This window comes from Phodopus roborovskii, unplaced genomic scaffold (assembly GCF_943737965.1).
Source record: "Phodopus roborovskii unplaced genomic scaffold, PHOROB, whole genome shotgun sequence".
Taxonomy (NCBI): domain Eukaryota; kingdom Metazoa; phylum Chordata; class Mammalia; order Rodentia; family Cricetidae; genus Phodopus; species Phodopus roborovskii.
This window is the reverse complement of record NW_026126884.1, coordinates 201,391-225,674: the sequence shown is the minus strand read 5'-3', so window position 1 is coordinate 225,674 and position 24,284 is coordinate 201,391. Positions and strand designations below refer to the sequence as shown.

General features: G+C 44.1%; 1 pseudogene; it reads right to left on the bottom strand.

Moving 5' to 3' along the window:
* Positions 1 to 17,216: 17,216 nt before the first annotated feature.
* On the bottom strand, positions 17,217 to 18,035 carry LOC127214654 (2-aminoethanethiol dioxygenase-like; annotated as a pseudogene).
* Between the last annotated feature and the right edge of the window lie 6,249 nt (positions 18,036 to 24,284).

The following is a 24,284-nucleotide window of genomic DNA, read 5'->3' as shown; positions in this document are numbered from 1 at the left end:
GGAGTGGGGGGAAGGGAGAGAGATTCTAAGAAGCAGAGTGAGAAAGCCCAATGTATCCAGGAAAGCATACTGTCTTAGATAGGGTTTCTATTACTGTGAAGAGAATCCATGACCACAGCAATTCTTAACAAGGTGGTAACTTACACTTTCAGAGGCTCAGTCCAATATTACAATGATAAGGAGCATTGTGGGAAGCATGGTGGCATGAAAGGAGACATGGTACTTGGGTACATCTTGGCTTGCAGGAAAAAAGAAATGGACTGAGATGCACTGGGCAGTATCTTGAGCTTAGGAAGCATCAGAGCGCAACCCATAGTGAGAAAATTCCTCTAACCAGTCATACCCACACCAACAAAGTCACATGTCCTAAGAGTGCCACTCTATATGAGCTTCAGACTACCACCCATGCCAAGGCAGTGGGCAGCACCAGAAAGAAAAGGAGATGGAAAAAGGAAGAAACAAGTAGGTTTTTCTGAGTGCCTGCACTGAGGAAGAGTCCTGGGAAGGTATTATAACTCTCCTGAATTCCCTATTCTGCCATTTCAATTCCAGACACTTCTACCTGGATAAGGGCCAGATACCAAATCTCACTGCATTTGTATTTCCCCTGAATATTACCTAGTGCATGGTACAGAATTTCTCAACGGCATAGCTCCCCCTGACTAAACGGGGGTGTATTTATGATCTTTTTTTCAGAATCTCACCCATTTATCAGCTTTAAAGCTGCCTCTCAGGGATTTTATACACGGTTGACAAGTTGTCAGCCAAGAAGGCTGGAAAGGCAGAATTCTCTCCACTTCCCAAGTTGTGTCTTGTCAGACAGGCCAGTTAGAAACACTTCTGTTCTTTATGTTCCCACAGCATCCAGGGCTGACCCCGTGACCATTCCACTGCTCAGCATGACAGTTTTCTTTCTGGCTCAGCTACTGTCGTGACTGCAACGGAAGAACAGACAGACATTGGTTTGGTTCCCATTATGCATGCCCGTAGTATTATAATAGTTTATGAAACTGTTTTATGAAATTTGAATTAAGTTTCCATTTGGGATTACAGGAGAGCTAGTCAATGAATGATATTCTGATACAAACAAGGATAATTCTGCCTGAAGTTTTATCTATATTTGCTCCATTCACGAGGTGCTTTGGTTCTGAGTTTAAATGGGCCTACAGTGTATGGTGGCTCTTTCCCTTGAAGTTTTTGAGTGGAGAATGAAACTTAACATTCTCTTACTCTTGTGTCTATTCACTTTACATATAGGGCATCTGATATGCACAGGACAGCCACTACCAGAGGAAAATCATTTCTTTGGTTTTTCAAGACAAGGGTTCTCAGTGTAATCCTGGCTGTCATAGAGCTCACCCTGTAGACCAGGCTGCCCTCAGACTCAAAGATTTGCCTGCCTCTGCCTCTGGAGTGCTGGGATGAACGTGTGTACTAACACCTCCTAGCAGGAGGGAAAACTCTCAAAGTGGACATGAGGACACAGTTGGAGAAAAGAATATCTAGGAATGGTGGTTCAGAACTGTAATCCCAGCACTGAGGAGGCTGAGGCAGGATCATAGCCTGGGCTACATACATAGTTTCAAGCCAGCCAGGACCTCAGAGGGAGACTCTGATGTGTGAGAGATGAAGGGCTTGGGTTGATGGTGTGTGCTTCAGTCTTTAAACTAAATAAGAGTATGAAAGAGTTTATTTTAACAATATAATTGCAAATATTCAAAACTCTTAAGACCAACAGAAATTAAATCACAGCACCACAACCAAGTTTTCAGAGAAAAATGTGGGACTCAGATAAAAGTGCTTTGGATGGTTATTGCAGTCTCTCAATCCTGTAGGAAGCACAGGAAGAAGTGTGGAACTGGCAGGGGTTCCTGCCTGGCAGAAAATATTCGTGGTTCTTTCTTGTTCATGTGGGTTTAAGCTCAGGGTGATTTTAAGTTCAGAAGACACAAATAGTTTGGAGGAGGAAGGTCCAGCCTTGTGACCCACCTACAGAAGCATTAGTTCTAGGTAGGTCAGACTGTGTCCTCAGCTAGCCAATGGGCTGACAGTGTACACTTTTTAGGGCTAGCTGGAGTTTGCTGTGGTAGGAACAGCCTTGGGAAGTGCCTGGTACCTGGTTTGGAAGACAGTGCTAGAGATCTCCAACTCTGGGTGAAGCCACACATAACAACTTTATGCCTCATATATTTCACTCATAACTTTTATTTTAAAAATCACCCTGAGGTACCAGGAGGATGATGGTGGTTTATGTAATGTCAAAAAAACAAGAAGGCAAGCAACCACTTTTCTGGTACTCAACTGTGCCAACCTTGCAGCTGATATTTGGGAGTTAACAGGCTTCTCCTGCCTCCCTTCCCACTTCCCTTTTCTCTGAGCCTGTGCTTGCAGGCTGGTCCCCACCTGTTTAGTCCTGCTAGCAGCAGGACCCAGCTTCTCCATCTAACCAGCCTCCAATGCATGTGTGTCCTTGTTAGCCCATCCTTCTTTCGTCAACCTGGCTGTGAGTACATAGAGGTTTGAAGTGTCAGAGGCTGCTTCTTAAACCTTGCTCATGTGTGGTATTTTCACACCCAATAATTCCCTGAGAGGCCATGGTGGAACATGCCTATATTATGTCTATAATGCTAGCATTTGGGAGGCTGAGGCAGAGAGAACTGGCATTTCCCAACCAGCTGAGCTATCAAGTTTGAAATTACATTGTAAGGAAACAAAAATAATAATCAAAGCCAATCATCCAAGCAAACAAGGAAAACTTTTAAAAAGTGTGGTAATATAGGTCATTAGTACAGAGTTCTCCTTGCTGGTTCAAGGGTGGGGTTTAGTTCCCAGTATTGCAAACAACACAGAAAACCATGTTTGTGTGCTTCTGGAAAGGCTGGTTTTGTGTGTCAACTTGACACAAGATAGTCATTCCTGAGGAAGGGGCCTTGGCTGAAAAAATGCCTCCTTGAAATCTGGCTCCAAGGCATTTTCTCAGTTAGGATCAATTTGGGATGGCAAAGACCTTTGTGGGTGGGGCCATCCCAGGGCTAGTGGAGTAGGATTCTGTTAAGAAAAGAGGTCAGTTAGCAGCACATGTCTAAAGAGTCTGCATCAGCTCCTGCCTGCAGGCAATTGCCCTGTTTGATTCCTGTTCTGACTTCCTTTAGTGATGAATAGCAAAGTGGAAATATAAGCCAAATTTACACTTTCCTTCCCTAGTGACATTTGTTCATGGTGTTTTATCACAGAAAACAAACCCTAACTAAGGCAACCTGCAAAGATAACTCTAGTCTAGACTAGAGATTTTCCTCACAGGCCATGGCTACCTCCTCACTGGTACTTTTCCTCGTCTCTCTGGTCTACTCCTCCACTCTTTCCCATTTTTCCTGACATCTTCCCAGAACACTTATAGCCTATAGCTTCCAAATGCAACTGATCTTGGTAGCTCCTGGGTCATAACCTATGCCAGTATTATTGCCTGAAGTACTCTATTTTAAACATCTGACATCACTCTTACAGTAGTCACTGCCTTACTCATTGAATTGTGCTGTACCTATGAGGTGCTTCCAGCAGATTCAAGGCAACCACACCTGTTTTCCAAAGGTCTAGGGTAGAGTTGTAAGGGGTGTTTTATGAGGTGGCAGGAGATAATAAAATACTGTTTTTGTTAACATACTGCATTTTTAGGCAAAGTCCCTTAGTAGCCTGAACCCTCTTATATGGGATAAGATTACTAGGGCGATGGTCACATTATTTCAGATAACTGCTAAGCTTGCATTTAGTAGCCCCCTCCTCACACCCCCTTTGGTTTTTTGAGACAGGGTTTCTCTGTGGCTTTAGAAACTCTCTTGGAACTTACTCTTGTAGAGCACGCTAGCCATGCACTCACCACAGAGGTCTTCCTTCCTCTGCCTCCCAAATGCTGGGATTAGAGGCCTGGGCCACTACCTCCTGGCTAGTAGCCTTAATCATGGTTCTTCTAGCTGCTAAGCTTGCAATTAGAAGCCTTACTCGTGGTTATTGTTGTACTTCTTCCATCTCCTCTTTCTTCTTGATAGTGAAGCTTCAGATGCATTAAAAAAAAGTCTATGGTTTATTAATATGCATATGTGTTAACCAGGAAGGTTAGAAAGTTAGCATGGGGGGAATAGAGGTGAGGAATTGTTACTCATGCTAAGGATGACTGGAGGGAGGTCAAAAGAGATAAATATGAAGTCAGACTTAGGCTTTGCAAAGATGCATCAAAGCATGAGTCGGTGTTTGCTTGGTGGAGGCAGAACCAATGTAGTGTTTACATCTCATCCCATTCCATTCACCATCCCAACCAAACCGCCTTATCAGAGTCAGTCCCACTGTGTCCAGTTCTTAGTTCAATGTCACAACCCTCAGCTCATTTTTAATGCTTTTCTCTCTTCATCTCTTTCTTTGTTCTTGTCTTCTTCCCTTCCACACTCATCCCCTCCTGGGATCTCTGCCCAATGGAGTACAAATACAGAATTATTTTCTGTGAGTACATATAAAGGCTGAGGCATTTGCTCCATAGTGCTATCTTTGTCAAAATTTTGTGGCACACAGAATGTTGAACCGTGAGGGCCCTGTCCATTCTGAATGCTAAATTAGGCATCAGGAATGAATGAGCCCTAGATGCCATCTGGAATGTGCCATCCCATCCCCATATATTGATGACTGGTGAGCGGCTTGTCACATTAGCACTGGCTAAGAGTTCCACTCCTGGAGTCTGACTCAGAATGGCTGAAGAACAGCTTGGTTCCACTGCTGTGACATGTGCCTTTTTAATCCAGTGCAGGAATCCCAGGAGCCTGATCTCAGAGCCTGTCATGCAGTCAGGATGTCCCACTTGACAGGTGATTATGAACTGATCAATATTATGGTTAAATAAGGATCAGGATAAACAAATAGGCCGAATAGATGTTTATTCAGGGAAGAAATAACGTACAGCCTAGACAGATGAACACCAGCAATTTCCACCAGATGTTCTCCTGTCTGAGTCCCGCCAGCAAAAGAGCTTTTCCAGGCTCTTCCTCCGACCTCCTTCCACAGGTCACTTCTGCCCATGGCTCCACCCGTAATGGGCGTGGTCAGTTCCACAAAAGGACTATCTCACTGCAGATCAAAATTCTGTATCCTGGTCTGTGCTTTAGAAAGTTAGATGTTCCTGTCATCTTTTCCCCAACAATGAGGTGGGTGCAACCCAAGGCATCTTTTATGGGTTCGAGACCAATACCCTTACCATGTCTTTGTATGGCAGGGAGCACAGTAGGCAGACCTCCAAGGCCTTGCTTTGATTTCCTGGGTTCTATATGATGGTTCAGACCCTGGCTGGGATTAGATTCTCCCCATCCTACATGTTAGACTTTTCATTCCTGTGATAAAATAAATGACATGAATATTATGAGGAAGACAGTATTTAGTTCATAGCTTCTGCCATCACTGCAAGAAGTGCACAGCCCAACAAGAAACCTGACAGACAATAAGTAGAAAGAACACAATTACATGGTTGTCCGATGAGGCAGTATGGATCGATCAATACCTCTTACCACTGAAAAGCTCACAGCTGCACAGCAACTAAACTCATACTTAACTTCCCTGTTAATAAATTCAAAGGGGAGAACCTGGTATCCCACCAAAGGCATCCTAAGAAATATCCTAACACATGCACTCTTCATTATTAATTTTAAAATTGTTATAATGTTGGAAAATCTGCTGTCATGCTATTCTGTCTCTCTAATACACACAAACCATTCACCACGTTCATGTGGAGAGACCCCCCCAAATAACACATGCCATGGCCCCAACCCATTCCTAATGTGGGGCCAAGGATCAGTATGCTTTTACTTCAAAGAAATGAAGTCAGTCAAATGATGGCTCTCTGCGAGATTAGTTAAACAAATAGATGTTAACATGAATTCTTTCAACGGGAAGTATCCTGCTTCCGAATATTTATTCTTTTCTGTTTTCCAGAGATGAAGACATACATTATATTTTCGGCCTCCCTCCTATTGTTCCCTCTCTCAGAACAAGGATTTGATTGATGACAGTGAATTGATAAAAGCATTATATGGAGCCCCATGTGATTGCAGGGGAGGAAAGTACTTTACTACTGGTTCCTTCACTGGATATGTTGATTGAGGAGATAAAACTGCTTATCTATCCATGCAGTCTGCCCTTAACAGGGAAGTCACTCAAGACTGCATACGTGTTAACAAACCTACGTCCCTTCCCATCATTAATGGAGAGCCAGGCCTTTGTCCAATGGAGTGCAACTTTGTAGATAAAATAAATGGCAGGTATTATGGCACCTCTCAAGAGTGCATTCATAATAATCGATCATACTTTACAGCATTCCCCTGTTAAAACTATGAAGGATAATTTGGAGGAGACTAGGGAACTATCCCTCAGGATCTCTACTCCAACAAATATGCTCAGGCTTCACACTTTGCTCCACCTGGAAAACCAGCCTGCTGTGATAAGATAGCACCCATCCGTGTTTCTGATTGTGGGCTGAGAGTTCAGGGCAGAGAAATCATAGTCCAGAAAAAATGCAAACCATGACTGACTCTCTGATTCCTCATATGGATTATCATACATTATTACTTCCCAAACCCAGAGGAACAAACAGCAACTCACAAACGTCAGATATTCAGTCTGCTACCCATTATGCTTTAAACATTACCAACCCCAGCCTAGCAAAAGACTGCCAGCTATGCTTGACCTTGGGAACCTCCTGGTCCATAGCATTACCTGTGCTTAATGATTCCTTGTTGCCTAATTATGAATTCATGGGGAAGGATAACTTCACACATAGAGTCTCTTTTAAAATCCAGCCCACAGGATTTAATAAATCCTCATGGTTTTACAAACATTTTAAGAATGAATAAAAGCTTTGATAGAGATGTAGGACAAGCCTCCTTTACCTCTTGCTTTTCAGTGATTAATGTCTCCACAGCTCTATGTGCTGGTTCTGGACAAGTCCTACTTTGTGCAATGACTTAGCTTATGCCTTGCTGCCAGCTAATTGGACAGGATTGGGTGTCCTGACTACCCTCCTTCCAGATATAGAAAAAATACCTGGATGTTCCCATCCCAATATGCAGCATGGACTATTTCACTCTGAGGCACAAGAGAGCAGTCTAATTCATTCCAATATTGGTTGGACTTGGTATTTCAGGAGACCTAGCCACAGTTCTGCAGGCATGAGTGTTAGGAACTAGCAGCCAGCTGACCCCCGCCCCAACGATGGGCGGGAGGCTCATGGCAGTGTCATCCCTATGTCAGCTTTACCTGGCTTTACCTGGCAGCCAGAGGACTCAGTTATGCATGAGCAAGTCCCCTTTAAAAGCAAGTGGCCCACACCCCTCTCACTCTCTGCCTCTCTGCCTCTCTGCTTCTCTGCCTCTCTCTCTGCTCCTTTGCTCTCTCTTTGCTCTCTCTCTGTTCCCTCTCTCTCTCCTGCTTACGGTTGGCCACCAGCTACCCCCTCTTTCTCTCCCCTCTCTCAATAAACTCCACGTAGGCGCTGAGTCTCGTGTTTGTGTTTCTTAGGCATAAGTTGCATCAAAAGAACAACAATGGGAATAGCAATAAAGTCATACTCCAGGCTGTCTCAACAGCTACTGATGATGTACAGACCATCTAAGTGTCAGTCCAGGACCAAGTTGACTCTCTAGCAGTGGTGAACCTACAAAATAGAAGAGGGCTAGACTTACTCACTGCTAACAAGTGAGTTATTTGACTTTACAGCTAAATGCTGCTTTATGCTAACAAGTCCGGAATAGTTCTAGACAGAATCAAGAAACATCAAGAAGAGCCCGAGAAACTTTGCAGATGGCTGTTTGATCAACCATCTGGAATGCCTAGAACGGACTCCTGCTTTACCTCCTTCCCTTGCTAGGTCCCATCCTTAGCCTACTTAGTCTTTTATCGCTAGGACCTTTTCTGTTAACAAACTGATGTGCCTCTTAAAAATCAAATGCTATAAAAATGCAACTCATACAGGTACATTATCATCACCTTGAAATGGCTGATATGGGAGATAGCTATGATAAACTCTAGCCAATACACAGGTAACCTGTGTGTTGAAAAAATGGAGTCATGCTGTCCTTGGTGATCAGGGCTTGTTTTCCAATGACGGGCAACAAAGGAGAGACAGAGATTTTCCTACCCCAAGAGCCCCCTCAGACAGGAATGTTCATCACAAGTATTCATCTCCAATGACAGGTAAGGCTATGCCACATTCCTGATCCAAGAATGTCTCTAACCTAATACAGGCACAGTCCTTTCAAGAATATCCCACTACATGACATTTTTTAAACTATATTTAAAAGGGGGACCTGTGCAGAACACCAGAGCAAACTTAGCATCTTAACAGCCATCTTTCCTATTATTATCTTAGATACTAATATACTGGTAATTTTCCATTCTCCTATATTATTCCCTTGTTTGATGCCATCTGACCCTGAAAGAATCCCAGCTGCATGCTTATCCTATAGCAAGTTATCTTATAGCAGAACACCTGCATTCTGCTTGGAAGTACCTTCTGCCTCCCTCAAATACTCCACATTCTCCCTTTGGCCCGTTCCCTCATTTCTCCACCACTTAAACTCTGTGGTTATATTCATTAAATGAGACATGATCAGAATACTGTCTTGTTTCCATCTCTTGTGTCTCTTGTTCCCTCATTCGCCTCCCTTCCTCAGGGTCCCTGTCAACTAACCAGCAGGTCGGGGTAATTACTAGGATTCTAGCTTGAACAAAATGGATCTAGATATCATCTGCTATTATCACAGATGAGGAATCCAGGTCGGAGAGAGCTGACCTCAGGACAGACCAAGGGATCTTTGTTAGGTAGTTTGAGATACATCTTGAATGTCCAAGTTGCTGTTGGGTGTCATGGAGTAAATGAGTCTGCCTATTATGGGAAAGGTCTGCGCTGGTGATGGCATGCTGGAAACTAGTATGAGTGGGAATCTGTCCCCAAAACTCTTAGCTAGATGCTAGACACTTACAGTGTGAGCCTGCCGCATGCAGAAACCAATTAGTATGTGTTTACTTAGAGTATGTGTTTACTGTAGATTCTTAGTGCTTGTAACTTAGAGATACCTCAGGGATGCCAGTGACAGACAACAGGCTGAGTCCCACCACTAAGTAACAGCCTCCAGATGACCATATGCTCTGTAGAATTTTCCTGAAACTATAGCACTGTGGAGATCTGCCTTTAGCAGCTTGGCCTGAATTATCTGTGGCTGCCTAGGAGGTGAAGAGAGCCAATAAAGAAATGTTTGTAACAAAGCAAACAGATCACAAACACCCACAGCCAACCAGTTTCTCAGGTTCTTCTCTAGTGCTCGCAAAACTAACATGGCAAGGTTCAGAAATAAAACTCAAGTGTCTGTCTTGAGCCTGTGGCACAGCTCAGAGATACTGCTTTCAGAGTTCATGCAGAGGAAGGGAGAGAGTTTATCTGTCATAAAGTCTGAAACATGGAGAAAGTTAGAACCATGAGCTTGGGAATTACAGTGTTCAGCCAAACAGAGCTAGGCTCGAGGCTGAGAATGAGCATGAGGGAGCATTTGAGACTGTGTGTAAGTCCATGTTCCCTGATGACAATTGACCAAGGCCAAGTACACTCCCCTCCTTGGACTTCAATTTCTTACCTGGAAGAACCTTTCCAAGGTTCTCAATAGGCAGAGGTGGAGCTCTGCCTTGATGCCTTTCCTGCTGGCCAGTTGTTGGAGCCCCTGGCTCAGAGAAGGAAGATCATCAGAAGGTGGCATTGTAGTATCAGCCATTAACAACCCATGTGCTCTTCACCCTATCTGTTCTCCCAAGTGAAATGAACAAATGAACATCAGTCTTATTGAACTCCTATTACAGAAGGTGAAGTTTGCCAGGCAGGTCCTTGTTTATGGTAGCATGTTTGCCTAGAAGTTAACAGTAGAGGACCAAAACTTTTTGCTGGGATTATTATCCCTTGCCTTGGTGCCCTTCACACAAAGCCCAGATTTGAGTCAAGAACACTAGGCTCAAATCTGAAACAAGCCCTTTCTGCAAGGACCCCAGGGAGGCAGCCCCACAGCACAGTGGAACTCTCACACCTTCTGGGACATGGGAGGCTTTGTGACTATAGAGTGTTATACAAAGCCTATAAATTGTGGCTATAAACACAAACTCAGAACTACTTGGATGGAGAAAACTTCCCACAAGACAGTAATGCCTTCATTTCAGAAACTTCTGAAATGCATATGCAAGACCTCTCCTTGTCTGTAATCTTTGAGTGGCAAATTATGTCTTGTGATATTAAAAGCTATAGGAAAATACATATTAATGAATATCATGATGTTCGTCTTCTCTAGAAAGCCATGGGCAATAGACTGAGATATTAGTGTGGAGATTAGGAGAACAGCCAGAGGATGAACGTCCTCCTCAGTCTAGCCAAAGCCTGCCTTTTAGAGGACAAGCCAAGACACACACACACACACACACACACACACAGAGAGAGAGAGAGAGAGAGAGAGAGAGAGAGAGAGAGAGAGAGAGAGAGAGAGAGAGAGAGAGAGAGAGAATGGTAGGGTGAGGCTCCCTTCTTGTTGCAGAAACCAGTGGATCCCTTGTGACTGAGGGGGCAGGGCTGCCCAGTGAACCCTGGACACTTGAGGAATTCACAGCCTGACCTAGAAGACTAGGCAATGGTGAGTGGCAAGGCCTTTAGAAAAGTTGTGTGTACCTCTGTTGCTCCGGGGTAATGTCAAACAACCTCATGACTCTCCTCTGTTTGGCAGAGAAGCCTTTGGATTTTTTTCTGCTGCTGCTTTGGCTTTTGGCAAGTGAAATATTCCAAGACCTCAGCCTTGCTCTGCAGATGGCTCTCACAATTTTGCTGACTCAAGTGTGGTATGCTCTGCTTCAGGAAGGCCTCAGCTTGCTGGAGTCCCAGCTCCTCCTCAGAGACATGGTGATATGGTTCACTGTTCTGGTCTCAGACACCAGGACCCTCATACCCCATTCCTGAGAGCCACCATCTTTGCCTAGCTTTCTGTCTGTCCAAGTGTTTGCTCCACACAGCTGCCAAGGTGTAACAGTAATGCTCATGCTAACTGTGCAACTACCATACTGCTGCCAGGTCAAACACTGACTTCCTGTCCTGCATCATTGAGGTAACTCTTTGGAGCATTCAAAATCCTTTGTAATGCAAGACTTCTCTAACCCTGTGAGGAAGAAAGCTTGAGATATGGATTAGCCAGGTCATTAAATGAATCAGGACCACAAGATTAGACTGAAGTGAAAGGGAGCTGGGCTTTTTAGGGAAATGAGCCATTCTAGCACCAGGGGAATCTGCCTGGGCTTCCAGGGAGGTCAAGGAGGGGAATGGGGACACTGAGCACCACAGCCCTCTGTCCTTGTTCATCAATCTGTGCACCCCATGTGGCTGCTCTTTGGGAGGTGTCCTCCACCCCCACTTTCAGTCACAAATATGAGAGCATCTTGGGCATTACTCACTCTCAACAACAGCACATGTAATATTAAGTTACACGTGTCCTAGGAAACACTAAGTGAAACTACTTCACAATTGCATTCAATCCTGAAACACTCAAGCATCACCTCCTCCCCAGTTGGGGCAGCAACAGTCTATTCTTCCCTGGGCAGCAGGTGCCTCACTTGACCTTCTTCTGCTGCAACCCTGGGTAGTGCTCTTTCCTGAACCTACTGGTTGTGGAATATTATTTTAAGTTGTGTCTTTTGTTTATGCTGCATTTGTTTAACTCTGTGAAGTTGTGTTATTGTGATTTTCTAAAACAGAAGATGGTCTAATAAGGAGCTGAAGGCCAATAGCCTGGCTGGAGCAAGGACAGGTGGGGCTGGCTGGCAGACAGTATACATAAAAGGAGAAAGGAGGAAGAGAGGAAGCAAGAAGAGAACAAGGGGAGGAGGATGTCATGGACCAGCCAATCACAGAGCCAAGGAGTGAAATAAGATATGCAGAGGTAAAAAAAGGAAAGAGCCCAGTGGCAAAAGGTAATTGGGCTAATTTATAGTTAAGAAAAGCTATCAACAGACCAAGCTCAGGCCAGAAATTCATTATTAAAAATAAGCCCCTGGGTGTGATTCTTGCATTGGGGGGTGTGTCCCACAGAAAAGTAAGAGTAAAACATCACATTATACCTCCCTCTTTGCGGGGTTCTTTTCCACTAACCATACAGTAAAAACAAGTCTGAGGCTAACCACCTGCTTTATGTTAACATATCAACAGTAACTGATACCTACACTTTTCTAAAGGAGGGGGTAAAAAGACAGAATACACAATTTTTGAGGTACTTCAAGATAGGGATGGCTAAATAGTCCATCAATATCAGAAGAATTTAGTTCTTTTAAGTACATATGTGCTCCCCATGGAAGGCATCACCCTCCCTGGGGAGCAGAAAGGGGATGGGATGGTGGTTGGTGCAGTGGATAGGGAAGAAATAAGGATGTGGGAACTGGGACTGACATGTGTAGTAAGCTTGTTTCGAATTTAAATTTTAAAAAATCATCAAAGTGGTCTCACTCTCATGAGTAAGTAAAATTAAAAGTTTACTGACCTTTCAAAATATTTATTTCATGGACAGTCTCTCTCTCTCTCTCTGTCTCTCTCTCTCTCAGTCTCTCTCTCTCTTGCTTTCTCTCTCACTCTCTGTTTTGTTTGTTTAATACAGGTTGTATGTCTGTGTAGCCCTGGCTGTCCTAGTACTGAGACAGCCACCTGCCTCTGCCTTCTAAGTACTGATATACTTAGTGCTTCTCAAGTAGTTGATTAACAATGATACATAGATTCATATGCTCATAGGTATTTGTACAATTTATTTTAGTCTCATTAACCTTTCTAAGCCATTAGGAATATAGTTATTTTGTTCATGAACATAATAATATTGACTTTGAATCATGCAAAAGGGACACAGCAGGGGTATATGTCATCACATCACAAGCTTAATATTCACAGTGTTCTCTCTCTCCTCTGATCCTGCTCCAGTGCTTGCTTCCCCTTCCTGACACATCTCTTTTCTGCTCAAGTACCAAGTCCTTTGTTATGTGACACTGGGCCTAGGAAGCTTCTCATATGACAAAAGGTGAACAGTGGAGGAGAGCAGTAGTTATCCATGCGGGATATGGCCAAGAGAATTTAAAGTCCTAGGATGCACCTCTTCTATTTTTCCTGAGCGGCACTTGTCCCCTGAGGATAACACACACACACACACACACACACACACACACACACACACACACACACACTCATTCTGAGCTCTATTCAAGTCTAGAGAGTGAGTCAGGCAGATTCACACTCAGGGCCTTGATTGCTTTTGTGTACTGTGAGTCAATTCCCTGGATGTTGTCCTGGGACTCCGTTGTGACAGGTACCCTGATTCAGCTTCCAGTTTCGACCATCTATAATGTCATCTGTTCCAATTTTGTGTCTCTCATCTAGGCCTCCCGAGGGCTCCTATGCAGTCTCCTTCAGGACTCACTTACTCCTTCCCTTTCTTCCTTGTGTTCAGCACCTTTCAGCCACCAGGACTCATTGTTATTTAAATTTCTACTGGAAAAAGCCCTTATGCTCAAGAAACAAAATAGGCACTTTGCACACACAGACTTGCTTCAGGGACATCCATAGGCCAAGATCACACTTCCACTTTGAAGCCTTGGGTGACATCATCGAGGCATGTGGGCCTCCAGGGGACATGTGCCTTGGGGTTAGCTCCACAGCCAAGGGAGGGGCGGCCAAAGTGGCTGCTTCTGTGGCTACTGGAGTACGTTTCTCCTGATCTCTCAGTTGTTGTCTCCCCGTGGCTGCCTTAGTCTGTTTGCCCTTCAGGATCAATGGATATTGAAGGCAAGCTGTCATGGGGAGTGCTCTGGTATAAGAGGGACTAGGGAGTCTGAAATGCACCTGAAATAGCTGAGTTAATGGCTGTAGGGAGGCTTAAGGAGGTCTTTGTTTGTTTGTTTGTTTGTAGTTTTTCATGACAGGGTTTCTGTGTTTGACAGAAACTTTAACTCTAAGACCTGCCTGCCTCAGCCTCTTGCGTGCTGGTATTAAAGGCATCTTCCATAACCCTCTGTTATTTATATTTATTTATTTATTTATTTATTTATTTATTTATTTTTAATTTTAAACGTGCCTTTATTTCCCATGAGTACACAAATTTTACTCAGAAATGTAACCACCCCTGCATTTAAAGCTCAGGTATCATTAACTAATTATCTTTGACAGCAGAAACTTCAGTGCAATGGACCAATGAGCATTTGGAACATCTGAATGCTGTGTAACCCTAAGCTCTGAATTCAGGACTGCAGGTCTAGGAGTAAATGCTGTCAGGACAGTTGAATGGCAATGGCAGAAGTCTGAAGTGGAGACACATTGCTAAAGCAGAGGACTCATTTGCAATAGAAGTGGGCAAAGTTCTCCCCAGATGTCAAGATTGAGGAACCTACAAGACAATGCAATGGGGGGATGAAAGGTGTACATTTTAATAGCCAGAGACTCTAGCCATGTTGAAAAGTCAGAGAACTCACTCTTATTGATAACACATGTTACTTAAAAGGCAGGGTTTTTCATTTAATCAGCAGCATTTTGTATTAAACCCATCAATTCTCAAAGGAGTAGAAAGGTACGAAAAATCTTACATTAATGTAACTGGTCATTGATATAACTACAGAATTTAAAAGCTTTAGAGTATTTAGACAGACAGACAGTTTCTCATCCATGAGCTGCAGTTATTGCATTAATTATTCACCAGAAAAGTTAAGTGACTAATACCATTGTGCTCATTGGTCTTCCGGAAGGAAATGAGAAGGTAATTTTTACCCCGGCTTCTAGACCTGTAGTGAAGACCTATATGAAAACACAACAGCAGCAGTTATAGCTAATAGTTTATGCATAGAAGTGCAAGGAATTTTCTGCATTTTATCTTAGTTGATGAGCATATTCCTTCCATAGTGGCTCATTATAACATGTTACACTGTTTTCACCATAAGTTTATTCAATTTATTAGTGAATCGATAGTTCCACTGTTATTATTAATGAATGAAGAACACAGTATTGCTGTTTTAGCCCAGAACAATTTCAGTAATTCTTTTGCAAAGCACCTTAGGTTTTTTTCCTTCCAAATTGCTTATAAAATCTTTAACATTCCCCCCTTCTTTTTTTGCAATAAAGGCATTCTTAATAATTATTACTAGCCTAGTTCTAGGCAGGCTTAAAGTACCTCAAAGCATGCTAAAACATACATATGACTCTGAACAATCTTTGTGAAAGAATCAACCTTTGCTACAATCCAAAAACTGTATGTGGCTGAAACTACACTCATTGCTATCTAGATTTTCTAGTGATTGCTCAAAGAGCGACTTCACAGGAATCCAGAAACACTTCAAGGGCCACAATGGGAAGCAACTCAAAATCTACCAGCCCCGGTGGAAGTTCCTGTGTCAGATTTCCAACAGGTTTTCACTGGCTTGTTTTCATTTTTATTAAAACAATACAAAAACACCTAAAAGCCAAAGCATCAGTAATTTCCTTTTTTTCAGACTACTTTAATGACTGGGGACAAACACCCCATCATCCTGGGTCTATGTAACCTGGATATGTGGAGTCCAATGCAGTTTCCCTACCAGGTCAACAAACACTAGCCACCCATTTATTACAGGTATTACAATTCTATTGCCACATGAGCAATCCAGAGGGCTTAGAAGACAGCTGGACACATTTTTACAGTTTGTCTTTATGAAGAGGCCTGTGTTAAAAAGGAACCCTGTAAATAGTGAAAAGGGATAACCAGTGCTCCACTGCCAACACATCTGTAAACAAGGTAAAGGTATTTAGCCCGTGATAATGCTGCAGACAGCTGCTAGTGTTTGCTGCAAGAGTTGGCACAAGGGTTTAATCTCCAACCTTGGTGCTCTAAAATGGCTAAATTCTCAGTATCTATCCATGTATTCATTATATATGTACACACACACACACACACACACACACACACACACACACACACACACACACAGAGAGATTTATGTTAGTGTCTCATGTATCCAAGGCTCCTCTCAAATTCCCTATATAGCCAAGTCTGACCTTTAACTTCTGATCCCCGGACTCTACTTCCTAAATGCTGGAGTTTTATAGTGCAGAGGATGGAGCCCAGGCTGATCCCCTCGCGCTCTCCTCCTTTCAGGGCACTACAGGAAGGGACAGCAGTAGCCAATAGTGGTTCTGTTTACAGGAGGGGGATACTCCTCCCCCACTCCCACCCCAAGCAGCACTGCTGGAACCATAGCCCTCTGCAGGGTTCCTGGGAGAATGCAAAAGATAAGAGTATCCACCTGACCTCTACTTTTATAGGAAGATGCTGGAAGTAAATAGTACGGAATTCAACAGGTGGCCAGGAACATTACATTCAGTTATCTGGAAGCAGAATAGATTCAGCTCCTCTGAATCTGCTGGATCATTTTTGAAGTACACTAAGAAGAAAAGTCACTTGAGGATAACATAGTCTTTGCTTCAAAGCTGAATCCCCAACAACAAAACTGTGTTAATGACAGCTCAAGGGAGGCTCAAGGGCAAGTCTAAGGGACTGACCTCAGGGAATCCATGTCCATGAACTTCTTACTAAAGGTTACCTGAGAATACCAGAGGTGGTGACTAGGCCAGGAGGACGGAAATCGTCCTCCACGGTTGCAGTGAACCCCCAGTGCTGGAAACAACGTCTTTTCAGATGTCACTTTAGAAAATCAGTTTTGTTTTTCTAAAACCAAACCAATGACTTGAACTAAAAAATAATTCAAGGTCATGCACAACCCGCAATAAATTATTAGGAGCCAAAGGTCCCATGGGCAGGAGAGTGAGAAAACAAATGTTAGTCATCGAAGGGAAGAGGAGGAGTTCAAAACCATTTAGTGTATTTTGGAGAATGAGAAACAAGATTTTCATTATGGCTTTAGGATGGAAGCGCTTTAGGGTCCCCTGCCCCACTCACTTAAATCAAAGCCTGTGTGGCAGTGGCAGCACCAGGAAGCAACCTAGCCTCCCGCCCACCTGCCCTGCATAACTGTGCCGGGTGGCTGTACTCCAGAGGGCCGTGCTTCCCAAGGCTGTCCAAGATGAGGAGCTGGTCACTCCAGTAGATGCATCGCTCAGGAGAGGGGCCAGGGGCCCTTATGGTAGGTCGTGGGCAGCCAGTCCTTTTTCGAGCAAGGCAGGGCACAACTTTGGCCCACAGTTCCCGGGCAGTGGGCTCTTCAAGGCAGAACCTTAGGGCCTGGATAGGGCTCTTCCTAGCACCAGAAGTCATCGGCCTGTGGGGTCTCCAGGAGCCACACTTCTCTGGGCAGGTCGGAGGCAGAGCTGGAGGCCTCCTTGGGTCTGATGGGCTCCAGCACACGGTAATAGTGGCAGTCCCGGCCGTCATCCGGGTCGTAGGGTGGAGCCAGGATGTCCAGGAAAGCGGCTGGCCCGTCCACCGCATCAATCTGGTGCAGGTTGTCCCGGTGTGGCGTGAGCACGCAGGGCCCGCTGGCTTCGGTGTACTCGGCCCGGGAGCGCAGCACGCCCGGCCGCACGGCCTCCCGTTCCCGGGGCTGCAGCGGCGGCTCGAACTGCTGCTCAGGCGGCGGCACCCGCGGCCCCGCACCCGTGTCCAGTTTGTCCATGCAGTTGATGCGTACCGTGTCGTAGAGCACCTTGAGCATGCCGTGCATGCCAGGGTGGTCGTGCAACGGGATGCACGTGCCGCTCTTGAGCAGGAACACACCCAGACTGAAGCCTTCAGTCTCGTAGATGTGCATGTAGGTGACCGGCGGCAGGTTGCGAGGCAGCTGCTGCGGTAGCGCCTTCCATGGCGCGATGTTGAGGTCCTCGGCGCGCACCTGGGTCAGTAGGCTCTTCAGCTGGCTCAGGTTCTCCGGGAAGCCCGGGGCGGCGTTTCGGAGCCCTCAGCGCCGCCGCGGAAGGTGAGGCACGCCTGCAGGACCATGCGCTGGATCAGGGAGGCCATGTTGTCACGGGGCATGCTCGGCGCTTCCTGCCCAGCCTGCAGCCGGCCTGCTCCGCCTCTGCGCCGCACCTTGCGGTCCCCCGCGGATGCCACGGCTGCCCGCAGCCCCGGGCCAGGCGGGAGACCCCGCAACCACCGGCCCGCGGGGGCGCGGGGCCGCCTTGCACCGTCGCCCCGCTAGCGCCTTATTTATTTATTTTTAAGCAAGGGACTCATATGGCCCTGGTAGTTGTAGAATTCATTCACAATATTGTCGCGACCACCTCGACCAGCAAGGAAGACACAATGCTCCCACTGTTCTTTAAGCAGTTTATTCAGGAACCTTGAAAAATCTTCTGACCCCAGGGAAAGCTCTCTACACATTATTAGTAGTCACATTGTGTAAAGGTAACAGGATTATACTTTTGTTTCAACTACGAAGTACTTTTATCACCTCATGTAAGGAATTCTTCTATCTTCTGTATGAGTAAAATCAGAGAGTAGCTTTAGTTGGCTTTGGTCTCGGAACTCTTATTTTTTTCTTTTTTGTTTGTTTGTTTTGTTTTGTTTTAATTAGTTTTCCCTTCTGAAGTCAAAATTACCCTGTTTAGCCCAGACACTTACTATGTAGCCTAGGCTGAGCTCAGAAGTGTAATATTCCTGTCTCAGCTTCTGGCATGTTAGAATTTACAGGCCTCTCTCACTGCATCCATCCCAGAAAGCATCTTTGAGACTGGCAGAGTTAGTTTCTGTCGGTGTGTAATGCTAGAGCTGATGGAGAGATAACTGGTGATTAAGAATGTTTCTTTGACTTCCAGAAAACCAGATCTAAGTTCCCAGCAACCAAAGTAGACACTTAACAAGGACCTGTAACTACAGATGAGGGGGATAAAACACCTTCCTCCTACTCAGACCTCCTTCCATGGGTCACTTCTGCCCCTGTCCACCCTCAATGGGCATGGTCAGTGCCACAGAAGGAGACAAAGTGAATATCCCACTATAATTCCCCTTTTAGTCTAAGACCTCGAGGAAAAATGTAGATTAACAGAAATGAGTTAATGCTTAAGACAGAGCTAGCTGATAAGAAACTACTACCTGGACAACAGCAGTATATCTAATACAGAGTCTCTGTGTGTTATTTGGGGCCGGCGTGGCAACTGTCTAAGACCGGCCAGGCTGGCAGAAAAACCTACTCCTTACACCACTCCTTAAAACAAAATATGTGACTATATTTGGGCAGGAAGAATACTTGATTTATAAAAGGTAGTTAATGAAGACTTTTCTGAGAAGGTGGAATTTGAGATTAGTAGGGCTCTGCCTGGTATCTTGAGCAAGCCTGAAGCTGTTGGCCACAACTTCTTGCTCCAGAGTTACTATTGGTACTCTTCCTGCCCCCATCCACAACCCAGAGTTGTCATTGGTACTCTTCCTGTTATGCTAACACACACCTGGTGGGGAGGAGCTAAATTTAATAAGCCTGTTATTTTCCACTGTGCTGTGAGTCAGTATATAAGCCCACTCCAACCACTCAATAAACACCATTCGGCATTCCAACATTGCCATTGAACAAATAAATAAATAAATAAATAAATAAATAAATCTTTAAGGAATACTAGAAAAATCATTTGAGTATCCTCATGATACTCATTTAATAAAGCTTCCATCCTAAAATGAATCACTGACAATTATTTTCCATAGCATATAAATGTAGATTATCACATAATGAGGCATACTCCATCCCACAGAATACAAGAATAACTCTATACCAGCTGTCAATCCATTCTCATAAGAAACATTTCATGTGAGTTTAACTAAAATGTATGGGTTTTTGGAAAAAATAATCAACAATAAAATCCATAAAATCAAGGTATAATGATATATTTTGAACTTCTAATCTTTTGTGTTGGGAATCACATAAACTGTATTTTATGCCCAATGCATAAACTACTTACAGAGATTGATGATAACATAGTACTGAAAAGACCACTGCAAAATCAGGAAGATAGAACATTCCCATGTGTAATATTGACTCCTTTAACTTTCTCCAAATGCACAGACCAAGTCATGAAGATGAACCTATAATTCATAGGACTGTAATTCCTGATAGTAATGCATACACCTACAAACAACTGATTTTTATCAAAATATCTAAAATGGTACAATGAAAAAAAAGAAAGCATCTTCAACAAATGGTGCTGGCATAATAGGATGGTGACCTTTAGAAGACCTCAAAATAAATCAGGCCACACTGAACCTCTTAGAAGAGAATGTAGGATCTACCCTTGAATGAATTGGTACAGTGACAGCTTCCTGAACTGAACAAAAGTAGCAAGGATACTAAGATCGACAATTAATAAATGGGACATCGTCAAATTGAGAAGATTCTGTAAGGCAAAGGACACGGTTGACAAGACCACAGACTGGCAAAAGATCTTCACCAACCCAATATCAGAGAGAGTGCTGGTCTCCAGTGTATACAAAGAACTCAAGAAACTACTCAACAAAACAACAACAAACCCTACTAAAAATGGGGTACAGAACTGAATAAAGAATTCTCAAAGAAGGAATCTAAAATGGCTGAAAGACACTTAAAGTGCTCAACATCCTTACCCCTCAGGGAACTGCAAATCAAAACAACTCTGAAATACCATCTTAATCCTTCCAGAATGTCTAAAATTAGGAACACCAATGACAATTTATGCTGGAGAGGATGTGGAGAAAGTCAAACATTCTTTCACTGCCTGTGGGAGTGCCAACTTGTACAGCCATTTTGGACATCAGTATGGCGGTTCCTCAGGAAAATGGGAATGAGTCTACCACAGGAACTGGCAATCTCCCTCTTAGGCATATACCACATTGATCCACATTCATTCAATAAGGACATCTGCACAACTATGCTCATAGCAGCATTATTTGTAATAGCAATAACCTGGGAGCAACCTAGATGTCCCTCACCTGAAGAATGGCCCTCAGAGGCCAGAATTCCAACCCTCCCAACTGTCTTTTCCACAGGTACCCGCCCACACCTAACTAAGCATGAGCAGAGCTCCTGGCCTCTGCAAAGACTGGATCTCCACCTAGCTGCAGAGGGTGAGAAATCAGCTCTGCCTGGAGGGTGGAGCCCAGGGTGGCAGGATGAATGTGGTGAGGGAGAGAGTAAGGTGGTGGTGGGGAGAGTGGAGAGGAGGGTGGTAGTGAGGCCTTTTCATTTGGAGGGACTGACTGAAAGCGAATTGGGTAGAGGCAGAGCCATGGTTGAGGTGGTGCACTATTGTTACTGATTAGTTATCTAATTAAAAGAAGGAACTATTGTACATTCTCATCTGACCTTCACATACATGACATGGTGATAACACAAGCATAGAACTAAACACAATAAATAACCAACTGACCTAGCAGATGCTTGTTGTCCATGTTATCCTCATTCCCCAACCTGCAGCTCTGCTTGCCAGTACTCTGTACTGAGGCCAGAATTTGGATCAAGTGCAAACATCCAAGAAGTTCATAATTTGTGCCTTGTATCTTGGAAGGCCCAGAGTAAGCTGGGTATTGTGTGTTAAATAGTGCTGTCTTGTAGAATACTCCAAGCCATCCTATGAAGCAAGCACAGGAGAATCACACTCCAAGATCTGAAATGACCCAGAATGAAAAGGGTCTTGAAAACTCTTCAAATAAGATCAATCCCAGCTTTAAATTTTCAGATTAGGATTGTACAATTAGCAAACACAAGCCAATGTCCCCCACACCACCACCCCCGTCCAGGAAACTTCAAAGGATGACACATTTCTGGTTCCAAACCTTTTGAAAGAGAAGAGAAATACTCACTATCTGCTGTTCTCATACTGTTACACACAGCTTTCTTCTGGGAGAGAACAGAAATACCTTCCTCTCTCACATACATGTATCTACTGAAAAGATCCAGAACTGGATACAGTAGTGATCTCCTCTAATCCTGTCACTGGGCAGGCTGAGGAACATGTATGCATGTATGTATTCATGGATGTGGTAAGAGAGGACTCTACATTCTAATGTGTCAGAAGCTGGAACAGGAATATTACACTTCCGAGCTCAGCCTATGCTAAATAGCAAGTTCTGAGCTATAGATGGTTACTTTGTCTTCAGAGGGGAAAACTAATTTGAAAAAGCAAGAGTTCTGAGACAAAAGCCAGCTAAAGCTACTCTCTCTTTGTACCCCTTAAAAGAGTTGATAAAAGTACTTATTAGCTGAAACAGAAGAAACCCCAGACATCATTATACAATATGTCTTCTAGTAATGCGAATGAATTCTAGGACAGCTAGGGCCATATGAGTCCCTTACTTTAAAATATAAATAAATAAATAAATAAATAAATAAATAAATAAATAACAGAGGGTTGTGTCCCAGCACACAGGAAGCAGAGGCAGGCAGATTCTGAGTTTGAGGGCACCTGCTGTACAGAGCTTCAAGTCAGGCAGGGCTGTTAAACAATGGAAAACCCGTCTGGAAAAACTTTAAAAACCAAACAACAAATAAATCCAACCCCCTCCAAAGGACTCTGAAACCCTCCCTACAGCCATTACCTCTGCTATTTCAGCTGCATTTCTGCCTCCATAATCCCCACTGTCCTGCATCCTCTCCCTGACAGTTTGCCTCCTATATTCATTTATCCTGACCAGCAGCCCCACCTTTGCAGCCAGGGGGAGACAACAACTGAAGAGATCACAACAAACAGACCCCACCCACCACTTTAAGGGGCCACTTTGCCATGGAGGTAAACCCAAGGCACATGTCTAGCCAGAGGACGAAGCGGCCCTATGACATTATGCAAGGAAATAAATCCAGTCTGGTCCAGGTCTATTGATGACCCTGGAGCAAATGTGTGTGGGCTGTGCTTACTTTGTTTCTTGAGCACAGAGGATTTTCCAGAGGAAATTTCAACAAGAAAGATCCCTGGTGGCTTAAAGCTGCAGAACACAGCAAAGAAAGGGAAGGAGTGAGTGAGGCTTGAATCAAGTAGACATCTTGGGATAGTTTGGGAAGCCGGCCGACAATGAAGGGTGAGCTGGAGGATAGACAAGGATTTGAGAAGGATGAGAGTATAGAGGACCGGGAACTGGAAGCTGAGTCAGGATACCTGTCACAATAGAGTCCCAAGACCACTTTCCAGGGAATTGGCTCAGAGTGCATAAAAGCAATCGAGACCCAGAGTGTGAAGCCACCGGACTCAATCTCTAGACTAGAATAGATGTCAGGATAAGTGTGTATTATCCCCAGGGGGAACTAGTGTCGCTCAGGAGAACTAGAAGAGTTGAATTCAAGTCCTTTAGCTTGTGCTGGCCCCTGCCTACCTGAATAAGTGCTGCCAAGGACCCTGCTCCCTTCCACTGCCTGGCTTTTCACCCTTCCTCTCATAAAAACCTCCGTAGGTGCATGCGGTATCACAAACCTAAGGCGTTGGTATGTGAGCAGAAAAGAGAAGCAAGGTGAGCACTGGAGCGGTTTTAGAGAAGACAGAAAACACTTTAAAAATTAAGCTCTGATCTGGTGATGCACACCCCACTGTGTCATATTATCAGAGATCAAGTGTTTAGAGATGCCTCAAAGACAATATTATTATGTATATAAAAGGAAATACTTGATCTTGTGTCCTATGCCTTTGAACCCAGCACCCAATACCACATAAAATAATGAATGAAAAGGCGGTGGGTGTGTTCACAGGGCAGTGGTGGATCTTACTTTTAATCCCAGCACTTGGGAGGCAGGGCAGGCTAACCTCAGTTCCAGGCCATCCAGGTCTACAGAGTTAGTGCCAGGAAAACCATGACTATGCAGTGAAACCCTGTCTTAAAAAACCCTGTTTGTGTGTGTGTGTGTGTGTGTGTGTGTGTTTTGTGCTATGTGTGAGGACATATGGATTTTTGATCATGGGTGTGAGTGTAAAATAAGTTTTGGATGACACAAGCTGAGTTCTTTTTGACCCAGTTTATTGATGAATATGTTGGGATCCAAAGTCTTAGGGAGGAATTTTTCACCTGTTAAAATTAACCTTCAGCCTTTCTGTCAGGGGTTAAAGATTTAGCTTAGTGGTAAGAATTGTTGTGTGGCATGCCCAAGGCCCAGGGACTGATCTCTAAAGCTGAAAACAAAATCCTTAAATGAAATGAGATAAGAAGATGAGGGCTGCTGTTCTCTAAGAGCCCTTATGTTGGAACAAAGGAATCATTAGATTGGACTGAAAGTTGTGACAACCTCTGCTTCTGATACCTGCAGGACATGGGATGAGTTTTGCTGCTGCTAGCTGATTC